Raw genomic sequence first — 20060 nt, forward strand, 5'->3', positions numbered from 1 at the left:
ACCAACTTGTGCAGCTTACTTGTACCCTTTGGCCCTACTTTTGCCAACCCTTCATGAAATCCTTCCATCTCACAATGGATTGCTGCCGAATTTGCCTGAACTTATGATTTGGTAGGTCTGACGAAACCTAGTTCACCACGGGTAGCTGTGACTGCATGGGAACTTGTCTCTACCAGGGCCCAGGAGGACATTTGCGTTGTTGTTCGTATGGTGTATAGTTCCTGGCTGTGTCAACTCTGCACAGTCTTTTCTCACCTCAGTCACCTCTCGTAACACTGTGTCTTCTGGGTCGCCAGGGATCGCCTGCATCCTGGACCTGCTGCAGAGCCCTTTCCTGATCTGGGCCCCTCTCAAAGTTGGAAGACATTCTCATCACTCAGTAAATGAGTTGAAGCAATATTCTGAAATGTGGACTAACTCTCTCTAGAACCTGGGGTGGGGGTGGGGGGGAAAACTGATAGGGTGTTTTATTTTTATTTGTAAGAAACATGAAGTGCAATAATTTAGCCTGGGTTGTCCCTGTGTGTCTTTGACCACTGGATCCCAAGTACGGTCATTGATTTGATGGGTCTCTGAATTTTCTTAGGGTTTATCCCCCACCCTCTGGAGTGCGTGCATCTTACGAAGGCTGCCCATCACCATCTTTCAGGATCTGTCTGATTTCTGTGGGGATCAGACTGGTGAATTAAATGAGAGACGACAGGAGCCATACCCTTTCATCACACACACATTTACTCTCTTGGCTGGGCACAGGGAGCAGTTTCAGAGACTTCCACTTGCCTTTCGGAACTATGATAGTTCTTACCCAAAGGCCCCAGGAACCAATTTAGAGATTTAATAACTTCCAAGTATGTCCATTTCAATTATACATTTGGGGCCTTGGAGATTGCCACTGGGTGGACCCACCTACCCAAAGCTGGATCTGGGCCAAGATTTCATTTTTCACCTGGCCCCCATGTACGCGCACTCAGGTCATTTTGTTAGGAAGCAGAGAGGGTGATTATAGAGAGAAGCTGGAGTTGTTGAGTGCTAGGGGCTGAGTCCGATTTGGGTCCTAGGCTGAGAAGGCGGTGAAGGTTTGGTGAAGTAGCTTGTGGTTTCCCAATGTGTGGGGCATATGAATGGTATTAAATAGTGTAAGGGCCTGGTATTAAGTTAGAGGGAGTCACAAGGTAGGTAAGCGATTCCTTTTTCAATTCAACAGGTTTAAATATTTGCTGGTTCCAAAATGGACAGGTTGAAGCCTCTGGACTGGGAGTTGAGACAAGAATAAACTTCACATGCAAATATGGCGTGGCATTTGGCTGATATTTGTAGCAGTGTTTTTCCTCCAGCTCTGAAATAGGACTTATTCCCTCATTCTGAGACAAGAAATATTAGCGAGGCAGCTTCCTGCAGAGGAACGAATGAGCTTTGTCCTCTCAGCTTATTTCTCCAGTAAGGTCCCCACCTTGGATGTGATGTGGTCCCTTCTGGGTCTTAAGGACCCGTGTGACTGTGTGAGATGTGAACTCAGGGGAGTCACCCAGATTTCTCCAGTCCAAGCAGGAGGGAGAAGGGTTCACCTTCTGGTGGTGAAAATTTTAATTCATGTGTAGTAGAAAATACTTTCTAGGGTTTAAATGGATTAAATATTGAGCTCTCTTGGGTCAGAATATCCCTTCTAAACTTGGCATATCCTCTCTGCCACCTTCAGTTACTGTGCTCAGCTTAGGGTAGAGACCCACTTCGCTGGAACTCATTTATCTCGCGCTGGAGATCACACGGGGCATAACCCTGGAACTCAGGGTTTTCTGATCAACACTTTTTCTTTTATTTGGGCGAGACATCATAAGACATGTATTAGTTTCCTATTGCTGCTCTGCCGAATCACCACGCGCTCAGTGGCTTAAACAATAAAGACAAATGTGTTATCTCAGAGTTCTGTTGGTCAGAAGTCTGACACAGGTCTCACTGGATTGAAATCAAGACATTCCTTTTGGAGGCTTTAGGAAAGAGTTCATTTCCTTGCATTTTCCCAGATTCTAGAGGCTACCCTCATGCTCTGGTTCATGGCCCTCCTCTTCAAAGCCAGCGAAGTTGCATCACTCGGACCCTGTTTTCTTCCTCAAGTGATCAAAGCCAGGAAAGATTTCCTTTCCTATCCTTTCCCTTTCCCTTTCCCTCCCACTTCCCCTTTCCCTCCCCCTCCCCCTTTCCCTTCCTTTCCTATCTTCTTTCTTTTTCTTTCTTTCTTTCTTTCTTTCTTTCTTTCTTTCTTGACTTGAAGTGGTTAGTTTGGGCCCACTAGGATAATCCAGGATAATCTCCCCACCTTAAAGGTTTGTATCCTTAATCCCATCTGTGGAGTGCCTTTGCCATGTAAGGTAGCATATTCTTGGTCTGTGGGCTTCGGATGTAGACATTTTGGAGGGGGTCATTATGATGTCTGCTACAAACCATAACATTTAAAAAGGAATCTTAGATTCTAATCTCTGACCTCCCGCTAGTTTGGAATTCCTTCTGAAGCATTCCTGATAGATGCATATCACCCTCTGATTGCACGCCCAGCTACAGTGAGCCCACTGCTGCTCTGAGCTATGAGCTCTGAAGACGCTCTGTTCCCTGTTCCTTCAACGTCTCTTTACATTGATGTGTCTGTTTGCCTGTCTGTTTGTTTGTTTCAGTCAGGCTTGGATCTGGAATTCTGTAGAACGAACTCAGTAGAAAGCTGCAAAAGCCAACAGGACTTTTGATTGGCTGTCCAGAGCCGTGTCACGAACGTGATGCTGTGTGCACACGTAGGTTCTGGGTATGGATTTGGATTCTTCCTTCCGGAACACAGAAGGCAGGGGTCTTTTGGCAACTGGCACCTGCTTTGAGCAGCCTCTTGGTCTCGTGAGAGCCTGGGAGTTGACAGTGCTCTATTCACAGGGGTCCATCTATTTATTTATTCACAAATACTTATTGAACCATTGCTCTGTGCCAGGCATTGTTCTGGATACCGAGAATGAGCAGTGAACAAGGCAAAGTCCTTTCACTTGCATAGCTTCCATTCTAATGCTGGGGGTGGGAGGAGGTGAGAAACAAAAACAGGTAAGTCCGTATTGTAATATCTCAGAGAAATAGATGCTAAGAAGAAAAATACTGTAGAGGAAAGGGAAGGGTGGAGAGACTGATGGGGCTGGTCTCTGCGACACGATCAGAAAGCCGTCTCTGGGAGGAGGCATCGAGCAAAGCGGTGAATGGAGTCAGTGGTATCTCACCCAGAATTAGGGAGACTTGTGGAATGAAATTCTGAGACTTTAACCAAGGCCTGTTTCCATCCCTTGTTTCCTTACATGTTCCCCTGGCCCCCTCCAGGCCTCCCTCTAGCTCCGGAACTGTGGTATCCTGCCACCCCACTTCCAGGAATGTTGCCAGGACAGAACCAAAGGAAAGGAAAGCAATATTTTCAAAGTTTCAAAATAGGTTTTACAACTCATGGCAAAGTTTTCGCTTCGTCGGAGCCAGGCTTTGTGGACAACATAGTCCTCAAGGCCTCAGGGTTTCAAGTTGGTATCCTAAACGGAAGGTCTGGAAAGACAGGGAAGCAGTAGATGTCTTGGGTTCCAGATGAATGTCCCGTGGCGTGTGTGGGAGGGTAAGCAAGGGCCGGGAAGACTTGGGCTATGTCCCCAGCGGTCCATGACAGTGACGTGCTATAGATATTTTTTAGCTACGCTTTTGGGTAGTGCTGAGAAAGGAAATGTCTCATGGAAGGTAATGTAGCCAATACATTGTGTAGTTAAGACTCTGGTGTTGTCCTCTTTGCCCCAGGTCTCTGAGCCCAGATTCTAGTACCTCTGAGTCTTCCCTTAATTTCTTCATTAGTATACACACGGTGCTTTGTTCCCAACCTTGACCCCTGAGGACCCCACGCATCCCACATTCCCTAAGAGAAACATCAGGATAGATTTGAGCCGATGGACCCTGGCAAACGGGTGGTTTCAGATGGCCTGGTTCCATTTGTTAGCTCATCACCTAGTAAATGCTTCGGAGACATTTCCTTTGGGCTGGTTAACTTTAGAAACCAAGGCGCTCATTGAATAGGAAATACCCGAATATACCAATTTGGCGTGTTCCCCATGCAGTGGCCCAGGAATCCCGAAGCATGGTGGCCGAGCCCCCAGGGAACCCCTTCCTGATCCCTCTGGTGGTTCTGCTTCTCTGCCTCACTTCTTGGGAGTGAGGAGAGCTTCGCCCAGAGCAAGCTGAGCCAACCCCAGGTCGAGTGCGAGACAATCAGCCTCACCATCAGGGCAGTGCGAGACTTTGCTTCCCGAGCAAGTTTCTAATATAAGCAAGCGGCAGAGCCTGGACAAGGCTGCTGCCGTCCTGACTAATAAAGGATCGAATCCCAGCGTGGCCGTCAAAACAGCTGGAAAAAGCTGTAACCCCTGTTAAACGGGGAATCGGGCAAACATCTTGACGCAGAAAAACTGCGTGTGTGCCCGGGTAGAAATTATACTTTTATAGTTATTTTTACCTCCCAACATTCCTCTTGGAGGGCCGTCATATTTTATGAAAACTTTTATTAACATTTCAAAATGACCTTACCCTCATGGTGAGGCTATCAGTCCCGGGAGCCATAACCTATTTAAAACATTTTCATCTTTACAAACACAATAAAGTAAGCTGTCTTCAACATAGATTTGTAGATCTCATTAGAGATACTTTTTAAAAAGGTAGTGTGTCTCTGGGGGACATAATGACAGGTTGTAATCTTTGCGTGCAAAGTTTTCAAACACGGACACTGAGCCAATGGGTTGTTTCATCTTTGGGGCATTGTTGCCACCGGATCTGCTTTGTAATCACGTCGGTATTCGGTGGGGATGGCTGCCCTCACGGGGCGGGGAATGTTGGGTGGGGTGGAGCTGGAGGTCCCCGCAGGGTGGCTCCAGACTTGGTTTGGCCTTGGAGTCGAGGTGAGGGGCTGGGGGCCCCGGGGTGGGGGGGTGCCGGAGCGCTCACGCAGAGACCAAAGACAAACGATGCCTTTCCTTTGATTAAAGCCTGCTTGGTCCTCTAGGTTGTAAATGAGGCCGCCCCCATGGGTAGTGACTGGCTTAGGTGGCAGTCGAGGGGGTAATTTTTCAGAAAAGCTGCCTCCAGCGGGCCAGTGTTCTAGACGCTGCCCTGCTTAAATGGTCTTTTTATGCAGCGAGATAATGGCAGCTTGCACACTGCTAAATCAGGCCTATTTTCTGAGGAATGGTTGCATTCAGGGCACTTCTAATTTGTCAGAAGAAATGCAGACCGTCTCTCCAGGAGTCTGCTGAAGAGACATCATTTCTCTGCGAGCTCTGCCTTGGGTCAACGTGCGGCTCGCCTGGCGTGCCGTCTCCTGTTGCTTCTACCTCCCAGGGACACGCTGATTTATTAGGATTAAACAAGCCGTGTCCTCCTCCTGACTCAATCTACAGGATGAACATTGCCTCTTTCCCCCTGCTCTCTTGCCCCTTCCTTCCGGAGCCACAAGACAAGGGGAGGGCCATTTTCCAAATGCTCCCCGTGTCTTGGGGGAAGGGGTGCCAAGGAGGTTCCGCTCTGCTGGGGCCGGGGGTAGAGGCTGAGGGGCACGGCTGGCCCCCAGGGAGGGCCGGGCCACCAGGCAGCAGGCCCTGGGAGTGGTTTGCTCACCGGGAGACCACAAGGCTTTGCAGGTTGGAGGGATGAAGCCAGAGCCATTGGTAATTGAATGCAATTATTTTCCCCAGTGTCCAACTGGGGAGCGGATCCCAAGTGAATCACGTTGCTGATGTCCTCGAATGTTTATCTCGCGACCATTTTAATTGTGTTTCCATTTGCGCCCCTCTCCACCCCCGCCTTCCATGGAGCTCCCTAAATGAGGCACTGTTCTGGCTTGTCATCCATTTGAAAGGGTTTTGTTTGGCATGTATTTATTGTCATTCTGTAAGCAATGCAGATGGGGTCAGACCCCCATTGGGGTCCAGTCTCCGTCATCTCACCTCCTTGTGATGGTCTCCATCCTTGGACCCCTGGACACCCCGCTCTGTCTCTCAGCAGCTCCGTGGGATACAGGGTGGTGGTGAGGAGTCAATGAGTTTCCGCACCTATGACCCCAAGGATGGTGCTTGGCACGTGGGTCACGTTCTCCATAAGCAGAAGCGCTATTCTCGTTGTGGTTTCCTGGGCTCTTTCTGACCCCATCGACTTTTCTGTCCCGGCGGCCCTGACGGGCTCTTCTGCCTCTGGCAGGGTTCCGTCTGCTGAGACCCCGGGATCTTTCTCTCTCGCTCAGGCTACGTCACAGAAGTCTCTGTGCATGAAGCACCCGGCCACAGGAACAGGTGGGGACCGTGGAGGTGGGGCTTGGGGTTTGTGAGTGCTCTGCCTTCTCTTCATCGAGAGGTATGCCCTGCCCATCAAGCCTGCTCTCCATTCTGCCCAGGGACAGGGAGCTGTTGGCCTTTGCCTTCAACGCAGGCTTGGATCTGCATCCTCTGACCCAGGCCCTGGTGCCCTGAGCAGCCCAGCATTCCCAGTAGCCCAGTAGCTGGGACCTGCCCAGTAGCAGGACCTGCCAGCCTGCAGCCTGATGTGTTTGGAGACTCAGGTCCTCTTCGATCTCTCCCTTTGAATGGTGTTGCTTTACCTCTTTTTGAGTCTGCTGTATCCAGTTTCCCAGTTCATTCACCCATGTGTCATTGGCGTATCCAACATCCGAGTCCATTTGGAGGGCCTACTGTGAGTATAAGGATTTGGGAGGCAATACCTACCTGCTTCCATTTTTCTTTTATAGGTAGAGGCTGGCAGAGAGCGGGGACTTGCTCATTTAAATCTCTCTTCCTCCGACTTTATTCATTTTGGCTAAATAATGAGTTTGACTGAAGCTTCAGTCTTGTTAGGAAGGTTGGTCCAGTTACAGAACAAGAGCACGAGGCTCAATTCCTACGTTAAGGTCACGAGAAAGAATATCGGAAAACAATACGCACCGCCCACCCCCGCCCCCGCTGCCACCATTTTTATCTGTCTGACAGCATTTCCAATGGAGGAGTTGGATCGAAAGTTTTTGACTTGGTTTTGTGATCCAGCAGCTGGAAACCATTGCTCTCCTCAACCCGGACTCATTTTTCAACTCCCGCATCCTGGATTCTGCCCCAGCATATCAACCCTAATGCTGCACGGATGCAGGGTGGGCCAGGATGGCTCTGTCAAGGGGTTGGAGACAGAGATAGGTCCTTGTACCCGGTTGTGTGAGTGTGGAAGCCATGGTGATGGCACAGAGGGCAAGAGGCTGTCATTGCTCACATCAGAAAGAGCAGAGACACCTTTCTCGGGAAGAGAGCTGACAAAGTTCCCCTGGTGAGGGGGGGCATCCTTGGGAAGCCACAGGATGCAAGGCTCGAGCTCGCATTGATCACAGCCCTTATGGTGCTCCCAGAATTGTGCTGTCTAGGAAACCATTTACACTGGTGAGAAGAGAATACAGCATTTGACAATGGTTGTTTTGTTTTAAGACACACGCATTAAAAATACATCTGAAACCCAGGGCACAAAGAATCCAAATAATGTTATTAAATTTCTTGTTGAAGAAGGTCCCTTGGGACAGCTGGCTCTGCTCTTTTCCCGAAAACTTGCAGAACTCAACTTGTTGCATGAACAGAGCATCTTCATTTCTTTCTGCTTCTGTCTCTCTCTCTTTTTTTTTTTTTTTTTTTGCATTTTCCACTTTCCTATTTCTCCTGAGGAGACAAACAAATCTCCGAGGGACTATTAAGCTGCAGATACACAGGAGCCAAAAATAGAAGATGCAGCCTTATAAACATTTTGCATATTTTGGTGTAATTTGTTGAAAATAGCACAAAATATGCTCACAGTTGGCATCTAGAATGCAAATATTAGGAATCCAGTCCCCTGATACGTTATGGTTTTTCAGCAGTGTGGTGCGGGCTCGTCCAATAGCTATTGTGTGGCTTTGTAGTTTGTTGGGAGTGTGAATACTATCTGTGACTTGTGTATACGAGCAAATGAAAGAGATACGTGTTGCCGAGCGATATTAGCTGCTTGAGAGGTTCCAAGGGACAAGAGCCCAGGGTGGAACTCAGAGAAAACCAGATACATATATTTTTTAACATCCCTGATGCTATTTGTTTCTCTGAGCTCTTTCCTTAGAATAAAACCCGGGGCGGGGATCTGAGTGCTCATGGAGGGGCTAGCCGACACATGGCCATTCTCCTTTCCTGTTCCAGAACATGCGGGTTAAGTGGCCAGGCTCTCAGGAAGCAAACCTGTAGTTTGTGTGTGAGCGGGTGAAGTCTCTCCCACCCAGAGCTGAAATGAGGCTGACTGGTTTTACGGCCGACGGTAAATCCGTCTTCCCTCTCCTCTGACAGGTGAGAAGCCGTCCTCCTTTGCATGGGGGCCCCCCCCGTACATCTGGCACCCACCTCACAGGTGAGCCTTCCCGCTCCTACCTGATGCCTGGTAAGAGAAACAAGATGTCTTTCTTGGTTATAAATTTAACTCTTCTATGATTAGTCTGGGCAATTAGGACACCCCTGGGGTTGAGTCTATGGCTGAGGCACAAGCTGAAAGTCTGATTAGCTCAGGTCTCTTGATGCTTGTTCCTGGTAGTAAATGCCTGGCACAAATAGTATTGATTTTCATTTAGATATCTTAATGTTTCCAGACGATCCCGGCAGATGTGGGCTGAACTCAGATCGGCGGGAGCGCCGGTCTGCAATCTGCAAACATTTTTCTTGCCACTTTGTTTCATTTTTCCTAAACTTAACTGATTTGGAATCGGGAGATATAAATGAAAAATGCCGAGTTGGCCTATCAATCACGGCATGCACAAACATGGCCACTGCCCTTTCCTAACATCCTATTACCACCGGGTAGTTGGCTAGTCAAACAGGAATAAAAATTACACTGCAAACATCATAAGTTAGGCTTGATTTGTTGAGCAAGTAGCCTGACAATTCGGTAAGAGTTATATACCTCAGCTTCGCTGAAAATCAGGCTTGTTATGGCTCTGGTACGTCTATAAAGATTGTTCATTTCATATAAAACAGCTACCTGCACTGAACGCCCTAGAAGGAAGAATGATGCGGGTTATAAATATAGAGGAAAATCTATTTGTCTGCCCCTTCATGCTGTTAGCGAGTCACATGGAGCGGCCCTTCCGTGTTTGTGGGCGGCAGGGGGAGTTCTGCACAGCCACCTTTCCCTGCGCCGGCCTGGCCCGGATTGAAGTACATCATCTCTCTTTGTCATATGAGATAAAGCAGTGAAGTGTGACCGGTGCCACCGCCTTGCTCTCTGCCCACCAGGGGGACGCTAATGATATTGAAAAACTAGACGGCGTTGCATTTAAGCCAAATGTGAGGGGAAGGCTGTCTGTTGGCCGGCCCGGGCTGGCTAACAGTTAACGTCAGGAAAGATAAATAGAAATTATTAGAATGGGTTTGGAAGGGATATTTTATAGGGCAGGGTTGTGTTCGTTTAAAGATACATTATTGGACTGTTATATCTGATTTCAAGCTGCTGGGTAATTAAAATGATTAACATCCCTTACTCATAGGGTTCAATTCATTAAAGTTTTAAGCACCCATTGTGCTCAGAACGGAAGGATAGAGCATCCGTGTCGCCTCCCGCCGGGGATCCCTCGGTCCGGCCCCGTGTGTTTATCTTCCCGGATCTCTCAGGCCACTGTGTCCACTTCTCGGCTGGGGGAGCACCTGCGGGAGAACGAATCGGCCGGGAACGCTCACCCCTCTTGCTCAGAGAGCAGGAAGGCACAGAGATCAGAGAGACTGGAAAACCCTGCTAGGGATGCCCTCCTCACCGCTCTTTCCGGCTGCTGGCGTCCAGAACCGGTGCCTTGTGGGGCTGAGCAGCGGCGGCCCCAAGGCGTGTCTTGCCCTCAGGTTCACGGCGTCAGCAGTGGTCTGGGCAGGACGGCTCCAGCCCACTCAGGTGACGGCTGAATACAGATGCTGTTGTCTTTAGGGTGCGCACGTTTTTGCCACCTTGCTCCCCCGTGTTTAGGGAGAGAGAATGACATAACCCTCTTGACTCGCCTCCTCTGTAAACCTTAAAAGGCAGCGGGGTGATTTACAAGACCGCTTGAGACACAAACTTATTTTTTAAGGCGAAGATATGGCTTGGAATTTATCACCTTTTGGCAGATTCTGGGGGAAGTCAATACCAGCGCCGCCCAGCTGTGTGACCTTGAGCAAGACAGTTAACCTCTCTGAGCCTCGGTGTCTTTAACTGGAGGATAAGATAAATATCTTATCTGGAGGATAAGATAAATATGTAGATAAATATATCTTCTTTGTAGAACTGGAAGGATTAGAGAGTGTCATAAGTGAGTGCCTAGCATTACGCTTGACCCACCACCCGGCCTTCACGAACGGTAACTAGTATTCTTAGCATCCAATACGACGTGAATAACGGTATTATTATTTTATGCCTGCCTGGGTGTTGTAGCTCCTGAGAACCACAAGGAGATACGCAAATCAGAGCCAGGCTGTCCTAGTCAGGGGCCTCCGGAGTGTGGCCCATATGGTGAGCTGTCATTTCCTTAGCTGGTTAAGAGTTCCCCAGCCATCTCTTTGCCACGACCGTTTGTTGACTTGGAGAAGCTAGAGACGGTCTGTGCTTCATTTAAGTGACGTCAAAAAGCACACACGTGCATGCAAGAAAGAGAGAGAGAGAGACAGAGAGAGAGAGAGAGAGACAGAGAGACCCCGAGAGACAGAGTGATATCAAAAATATGGCTCCAAAAGTGAGTTTCGAGTCGCTGTGTGGGGAGACGGGCCGCGAGAGGGATACCAGGGAGTATAACGTGGGTCCTCCCTTGTGTTAGGGTCCCAGGTAGTCTCCAGGACTCTCCAATTACTCTGTTCTCCCTGGAATGGGGAACTGGAAGCTGCTGCCAGCCATCCATGATTAAACATTTCCTACCTCTTCCCCTGCATGGTAGCCCTGAGTAAAGAGGTTGTCCAGTTGGTGGAAAGATACCACACTACTGATGCTCCCATCTTGTTTTCAGGTAGGATGGCCATCCACCAGCCACTGGCCAGGTCAGTCGTGGTTCAAGCCTGTTTCCCCCAGTGTAACAGTGCCCCTTTTAATCTGCAGTGGCCCAGTTGGTGTGATAAATTATGTAATCCCCCTAGGCCAGCAGGGTGTTTAAGGGGACAGGCATTTGAGATGTTGCCCTAAGTCACTTGGAAGGCCTCCTAAAACTACAGATCCAGAGGAGTGAAGTCAAGGAATCTGTCCCAAGGTCGTCTGTGTGAAGGCGAGGACATGATCATCGACTTGCTCAGAGGACAACAGGGGTGACACGTTTGCTCCCAGGAACCCGTGCTCGTCACAAGGGAAAAAGGAATGTTAAAGAAAATGTCATTTTGAGTGTTGGTGACAAGTGTTTACTCCTGCGGAAAAGCTCATTTTAATTCTTGAGACCAAATTATTGGTCAAGTTTTTTTTTTTAAAAGTCAAGGCTCCCATCCGTTTCATGACTTGTTACCCAAGTGGCTCGGCTCTGAAACTCTTCAGAAGAGCTTTGGTGAATGTCAGATCAAAGTCTAGTGTTATGACATCCGGGCAACTTTTCTCTTTTGGACCTGGGAGGCGTCTAAAAGAATCTCAGAAATTAAGAAGGGGAGCATAAGTAAATAATGACGGTCTTTCACCCTTTGGAGGCTTGCTGGTTTATTGATTTATTATTTATTTATTTATTTTATTATTATTATTACCTGTTGGCTGGTTGGTTTTGTTTTTTGTTTTGGGAAACATGTGGGGGTCCCATACTGGTGTCATTCTAATCGAAATCACAAAGTGCTGCATGTTGTGCTTTCAGAGTTAGTCTTCCAGAAGATCAGGACACAGTTGGGCCAAGGCTGCATGGGTGGTTGGCCATGGGGGGCATTTGTTACCAGCAGAATGAGGAGTGATCTCCCATGATGTGTTGGCTGTACCTCTCTTTAGACACTTTTCTTTTCTAGAAGTGTTGGGTTTGCAGGGTCATTTCCGGTTTCGTGGTATCTTCTCTGGTTCCCTGAGCATCAGGGGGTACAAACGGACGCCGCACCCCCCTCCCCCCGCCCCCCACATCAGTTTCAATCAGAAAACACATTTGATTGTGCACCACACACAGAGACGCGTCCACGCACGCACACGTACGCACGCCTGTGCGCACACGCATTTAAATGGAATGAGCTGCCTACATTTAAAAAAAGATTTCGGATCAAGCTGGAAATCTGTCTTCTTTAGGAAAAAGAAAAAGCAAGGCAGAGGAGGAGATAGCAACGCTGGACCTGTGTTTCTGCAGATGCCTTCTTTAAAGGGGAATGTGCTCTCCCTTCAGCCATGGCCCCACCTCTTCTTCCTTATACTAGGGCACCTGCTTTTGTTTATCTTCCCAGCCAGGCCCCTAGAGGCAGGGGTTCAAAACCCTTGCCGTGCCTAGTAGGTGCTTAATGAATGGTTAACAAATGAATGAGCGCATGAACCTACAAATGAATGCAAGAACCACCGAGTCACTTGCTGGGTGCTGGTATTCCCCGGTGCTAGATAAGGATGCTGGAGTCCCAGCGGCCTCGCCTGCTCATACCACAAGACAGGTGACACCAGCCTGGGACTTAATAGCTGGGAGCATCAGTGCCCGTGGTGAGAAGCATCTGTCGGTGGCCCCACCTGAATCCTTCAATCCATACTAGTGGTATGAAGGGAGTGAAGACGGCCCAAGCCAACCTTTCCCACCCCTGGAGGAAGACACCAGATGAGTGGGTTATACCATGTGTTCGTTCCCTTGTTCAACAGCGTCACTGAATGTAGACTGCAGAGCGCTCACTGTTAGATGCTGAGGTACAGAGATGTGGAGCAAAGGTACTACCCCCGAGAGCTAGGGGCAAGTGAACACACACGTGATTGCTATAAATGGTGGAAGTGATAGAGTCTGCAGCCGATTTCTTCGTTTGCCCATCCACATGGGTCCTTCCCTTTCCACCCTATTCTGGGCCTCAGTAGGCTGCATGCATGCATTTTATCAAGGGGTCCTGTGTCCTCTGGATTCTGGTTGGGTTCTCCCTGGAGGGAGATTGGAGGGGGAAGGCTGGCGGGGAAACTGGGGTCAAAGTGTTCAGGCTGCTGGGTCCCTCCACCTGTGGATGCTCCCTTGACTGAGGCTCTCAGCCATTCTCAAGACAACGCAGGACTCTGTCCTTCCAGGCGCAGGAACCTCCCTCCCTCTACATTTCTTTAGGCCTAGACACTGGTTCCTACACTATCCATTGAGGGTCCTCTAGGGCCACTTCCCGCTTTGCAATTTGCCTCTTTGTCAATAAACCTCCCCTGGAGCACGCTCACTGAAGTGTGCTGACCGCTCTCTGATGGGACCCTGACTGAGAGAAGGCCACGAGGGAGGCAGAGAGGTAAAACGCCCACAGAACATCCGAGGAAGGAGAGAGAGAACATTCCATTTGGAGGAAGCATTATGGTGCCAGCACACGGGGCTGGGGCGGGGACAGGGGACATATTTTCTGCAAGAATAAAGAGGATAAACAAAGTGATAAGAATCATGATTGGAAAGTCAGGCTGGACTTGTTCTTGGAGGGACTGGTTTCTAAGTTAAGGACATTGTTCACTATGAGCTGGGGAGGCCCAGAAGGTTTTGGATCAGGGAGGTGAAATGACTGTGGCTCACATTTTTTTTTTTTTTTTTTTTTTTTTTTTTTTTTTTGCGGGGTGAAAGGAGTTCACATTTTTGATAGAGAATATAAGAAACAAAAATTTCTAAATGTATATTTGGCATGAGGTTTTCCATGGAAATAGCCAAACGAATGTAAATATAGGGGAAAATCTGTGTTCATACTGGAAACCAGGGAAGACAGCCAGCCATATCACAACATTTTGAGAAGATTTCTGTGAAATATACAGCCAAGAGCACTGGTCCAAGGGGAGGACCTGTCCACGCCAGCTGTATGCAAATGAGCAGCTTATCTGGGAGGATTTTAGGAGGATCCCATAGGGGATCCTGTGTGTGTGGGGGAGGGGCACGGAGCTGAGAAGCAGGAAGTTCGGGGCCAGTCTGGGTTCCCAGCAGTGCAGAGGACAAGACAAGAAGCTCAGAGTTGGATACCAGTCTGCCCACTTATTACGCACGGGGTTGGGGCAATTGCATCTCTAACTCGGTGTCTCAGTTCAGCATCTCTAAAATGCAGCTAGTCACCATCCCAACCTAAGAGGTGTGATATGGAGATTGTTGGAGGTGATCCTGAATACCAGCGTAATTAGTGAGTAGAGTCCCACGGAGACAGCACCTCATGCCATTTTTGAACTTCCAGGGTAGACAAAGTAAGTTAGGAAGCAGGAAGAAGGAAGGAAGGGGAAACCCAGCTGCTGTCTGAATTTTCTTCTGCCAAACGAAATGACCAGAAGGCGACGAAGGTGTTTACAGAGATTTGGACAAATAGGAATGTGCCTCCAACAGGACACGCAAGTGGGCAAGCAGACATATCGAGAAGATGGCGTGTTGGCCCCGATCCGTGCAACAACCACCCCCATGAAAAAGGGACCGTTTCTAAATCGGAGGTAATTTAAAGAAATAATCGTCTGGATTGTATCTACTTGGGACAAGCCACCTGTGAAAGACAATTGGGGAAGTTTGAGTACAATTTGGGCGCTAGGTGACATTCCAGTTTAATGCTATGAAGAGGTAAACATTTATTTATGGAATAAAAGCATGTTACCAAACAGTGTACATGGTCTTACTTGAATAGACAGACATATACACGTATGTGTGTAGAAAAAGATCTGGGAGGATCCAGTCTAGGGTGTTAACAGTAGGAAAGGGATTGTTTCATTTTCTTACTTTCACTTGTCCATATTTTCTAATTTTCTACAGTGTACATATACTGCCTTAGCAATAATAAAAGGTTATTTTGAATTGAAAACACAATTCTACATTCTCTCAACCTATCATCCCTGAGACAACCTTGCAGATTTGGAAATATGGAAGTACTTAGGAAATATACCACCCATGTGCCCTTCATCAAAAAAATACTCAAAGAATTGCCCCAGCTGAAGAAGATCGTATAAATCATAAGGAACTCAAGAAGTGGGAAGGGGTAGGTGTCAAAGAAATGGCATAAAGCACTGAAAAGGAAACATTTATTCAGATTAGTGGTTTAAGAGTCTCATGCTCTACCGACTGAGCTAGCCGGGCAGTTCAGATTAGTGGTTTAAAATGGGGTTACAGAGTTTACGACAAGGGCAAAAATAAGATTTTTAATGGAAATATTTAAGTTCCATAGTATATCAACTGAAATTGGGAGGTGAGATACAGAGAAGACGCATGAAGAAAGTGTCCACGGAATGTATCCTTATATGCAGGGGGCAGAAAGGATACTGCATCATTTTCAATACCAGTAGAGAAAAATCAAGGTATTTTCTCAAAAGTTCAGCCCACTCAACTGAGTATAAAAATAAGAGATTTAACTTTCGTGTCACTAATTATTCAAAAAAGAGCAAACAAAACTGGGTCATCAAATAAAAGATAACAAGCAAAACACAAACAATAATCAGGAAACAGTTAAATAGGATGATGGAAAAAAGATCAATATTAGACATGACGAAACCCATGAACTGGTTGTTCTTTCTGTAAGAATCTCTCCGAAGATGTTTCCCAGTCGGATGAGAAGTGAATCAAAATCTGTGAGTCAGAAACAGAGAATCTGAGCTATAAGAATTGGCATCCAGTGAAATATTTAATTAAGTAAGTCGGTACAATTGTGGGAAATATAGCTTATAGGAAAAAAAAATACAAAATAATGCTTAAAACATAAAATAATTTAACAGTTGTTAAAAACTGTGGCAATAGTTTGGGCCTAAATATTGCTAATTGTGTTAGTAAAATTAGAAAGAGTGCAAGGGAACAATATTAATATTCCCATTTTACAAAGAAACCATTATAAAAATAAAGATGGGTGAGTTGTCTTTTTCTTTCTTTTTTGTTTGGCTTCGTTCAAGTATCACATACGTGCAGAAAAGCGTTCTGTGTTCAGCTTGGTGAACTTCCACGGACAAAGACCACTGTCAGTATGAAGGCCATGGCTAGACCCCAGAGCATACCTCCTGTTCCTTTCCAGTTACTGTCACTGGGAACCCACGGGTGGGTTTCTACTTCAGATACATGGAATCCTACCATATGTGTTCTTCCTGCCGGCTTCTACTTCTCAACATTATCTTTCTGAGGTTTATTTAGGAAGTGTGGTTGTAGTGTCCCTTTTCTTTAGCGGGGAGCCTTTGACTGTGTGAATGCGTCACAATTTACTTACCAAATGCACTGTTGATGGTGGCATTTGAGGAGTTTCCAGTTTTTTACTAATAGCAATGGCTCCCCCATGGATATGCCAATACGTGGGTTTTGTTAAAAAGATACATGCATTTTAGTGGAGTCTGGAGTTAGAATTGCTGGGTCAAAGAGACACATATGTTCAGGTTTATTAGATACTGCCGAGCAGTTTTCCCAGCTATTTCTACCGATATACATCACCAAGAGAAGAGCGTGAGAGTTTCTGTTGTTCTATATCCATTGGTGTTTTCCATCTTTTCCATTTCAGCCATTCCGTATAGCAGTTTTAACGTCACATTTCACGGATGACTGGTGAGATCCCTTTTCATCCGTTTAGTGGCCATTTTGGGGGATCTTCTTTTATGAAGTGACTGTTCCTGTCTTTGAACCATTTTTCTATTTAAAAAATCTTATTCTGGGGAACCTGGGTTGCTCAGTTGGTTAAACGTCTGACTCTTGGTTTCAGCTCAGGTCATGATCTCATGATTTGTGGGTTCAAGCCCCAAGTCCGGCTCTGCGCTGATGGCACGGAGTCTGCTTGGGATTCTCTCTCTCTCTCTCTCTCTGCCCCTCCTGTCTCTCCCTCTCTCTCTCTCAAAATAAATAAACTTAAAAAAAATCTTGTTCTTATTAATTTATAGGCGTTCTATGTATATGTTTCAGTAAGAGACCTTTGCTACAGATGGTGTGTATGTGTGTATTTTCTACCACGTTGTGGTTGGCCTTTTTACAATTTTTGTGTGTGAGGTCTGTTTAAGAATCTTTATCTACTCCCCATGCCTACAAGATGTTGCAGTATACCTGGGATTGATTTTTATGTATGGTGTGAGATAGGGGTCAAGATGTATTTTTTCTCATGTGGGTATTCAGTTGACCTGGCATCATTTATTGAAAAGGCTGCAGTATGGAGTCAACTTTTTATAAATTAGGTGACAGAACATAATGTGGTTTTTAGATTGTTTATTCCATTGAGTGTTTTGGTCTATCCTTGCACTAACATCACAGAGTCTTGTTACAGCTTTAGAATAAGTCTTTATACCTGGCAGTATGTCTTTCAATTCAGCTTTGTTTTTCTTCTTTCCGATTGCCCTGGCTCATGAATTTTCACAAAAATTTAAGAATCAGCTTGTAAATTTACACATACACACATACATACACACACAACTATGCTTGGATTGTGATTGTGATTATAGAAAAATTTTAGAGCAACTTGGGAAGATTTGATTTTATAAATCAAGTCTTCCATTTATTTAGTTTATTATTATTATTATTTTTTTAGTTTCTCTTAATAATATTTTGTAGTTTTCAATTAAGTGTCTTACACATTTTCCTATTTTCTCTTAGGTTTATTTCTAGGTATATGTTGCTCTTCGATGCTAATGTAAATGTTAATAATTTTTAAAACTTTATTTTCTGTGTGTTTCTTGCCGATATATAGAAATAAAATGGATTTTTGCATATTTTCTGGTGTCCAGCATCTTTTGCTGAGTTCTCTATTAATTCTAATTGTCTATAGATTCTTTTGTACTTTCTTTGTACACAATCATATCATCAGAAAATATTAGTATTTTTTTTTCCTTTTGCATCTGGGTATCTTCTCTTTACTTTTCTTCCTTTATTGCACTGGTTAGAACCTCCAGTAAAATGTTAAATGGAAATGATGAAATTGTACATCCTTCTCTCATGTCTGATTTCAAGGGGAAAAGCTTTCAGTTTTACCATTGAGTACACATTTGCTATAGTCATACTGATTTATTTATTTTGTTTTATCTTTTACTTTCCCAGCTTTATTGAGCTACAATTGACATATAACATAAGCACGTTTAAGATATACAACGTGATGATTTGGTACACATATATGTTGCAAAGTGATTACTAAAATAAGATTAGTAATACCTCCATTCCTTCACATAATTATCATTTTTTTTTGGTGGGATAACATTTAAGATCTATTCTCTTAACAACTTTCAAGTATATAATATGGTATTGTTAATTATAGTAGCCATGCTGTACATTAAATCCCCAGAACGTATTCATTTTCTAACTGGAAGTTTATACCCATTGACCAATATCTCCCCATTTCCCCACCCCCAACGCTGGCAATTACCATTATACTCTCTATTTCTATGAGTTCATCTTTCTTAGATTCCACATGTCAGTGACAATATACAATATATGTCTTCCTCCACCTGAATTAGTTCACTTAGCACAGTGCTCTCACATTCCATCCATGTTGTTGCAAAAGGCAGAATTTCTTTTGTTAATGGCTGAATAATATTCCATTTTGATATGTATGTCTATCTATGTCTATATATTTTGTATTTTCTTTCTTCATTCATCCCTCCAAGGACACTTAGGTTCTTTCCATATCTTGGCTGTTGTGAACAATACTGCAATGAATATGGGGGTGGAGATATCTCCACATGATAATGATTTCATTTCCTTCAGATATATACCTAGAAGGCAGATTGTTGGATTTTATGGTAGTTCTGTTTTTAATTTTTTTGAGGAACCTCCAAAGCTATTTTCCATAGTGAATATACAAAGTTACAGCCCCACCCGTGGTGCCCAAAGGTTCCCTTTTGTGCACAGCCTCCACGCCACTTATTCTCTTCTGTCTTTTTGACAATAGCCATTCTAATGAGTAAGAAGTGTTACCGCATAGTGGTTTCGGTTTGCATTTCCCTGATGGTTAGTGATGTTGAGCATTTTTACATGTACCCATTGACCATGCGCGTGTCTTCTGGGGAAAAATGTCTATTCAAGTCTTCTGCCCACTTTAAACCGGACTTATTTTTTTTGCTATTAAGTTTTGTTGCTATTGAGTTTCTTATGATTCTTGTATATTAACCCTTCATCAGATGGATGGTTTGCAAATACATCCTCCCTTCCATTTTCATTTTGTTGATTTCATTTTCATTTCATTTTCATTTTGTTTTACTTCGTTTCCGTTTTCATTTTGTTGATTGTTTCTTTTGCAGCACAGAAGTTTTTAGTCTGGTGTAGTCTCACTTGTTTATTTGTGTTTTTGGTGTCATATCCCAAAATTTTCTGCCAAGACCAATGCCAAGGAACTTTTGCACTATTTTTTTTTCCTGGTAGTTGTATTGGCTCTTATATGTAAGTCCTTCATCTGTTTTGAATTAATTTTTGTGTGTGGTATAAAATAGGGATCCATTTCATTCTTTTGCATGTGGTTATCAGTTTTCCCAGCACCATTTATTAAAGAGACTGTCCTTTCCTATTGCGTCTTTTAGTCTCCCTTGTCAAATATGAGTTGACTGTATATGTATGAGTTTAGTTCTGGGCTCTGACTTCTGTTCTATTGGTTTCTGTGTTTGTTTTTATACCAGCACCAAGCTGTTTTGATTACTATAGCTTTGTAATAAAGTTTGAAATCAGGAATGGTAATGCCCCTAGTTTTGTTCTTTGTCAGGATTGTTTTGGCTGTTTGAGGTCTTTTGTGGTTCTGTGCACATTTTAGGATTGTTTTTTCTATTTCCGTGAAAAATGTCATTGGAACTTTAAGAGGGATTGCGGTGAATCTCTAGATGGCTTTGGGCAGTGTGGACATTTTAACAACATCACGTCTTCTAATCCATGAGCACATAATACCTTTCCATTTTTTTGTTCTTTTTCCATTTCTTTCATTAGTCTCTTGTAATTTCCAGCGTACAGATCTTTCACCTCCTTGGTTAAATTTATT

Source organism: Neofelis nebulosa, chromosome 17 (genome assembly GCF_028018385.1).
Source record: "Neofelis nebulosa isolate mNeoNeb1 chromosome 17, mNeoNeb1.pri, whole genome shotgun sequence".
Classification (NCBI taxonomy): Eukaryota; Metazoa; Chordata; class Mammalia; order Carnivora; family Felidae; genus Neofelis; species Neofelis nebulosa.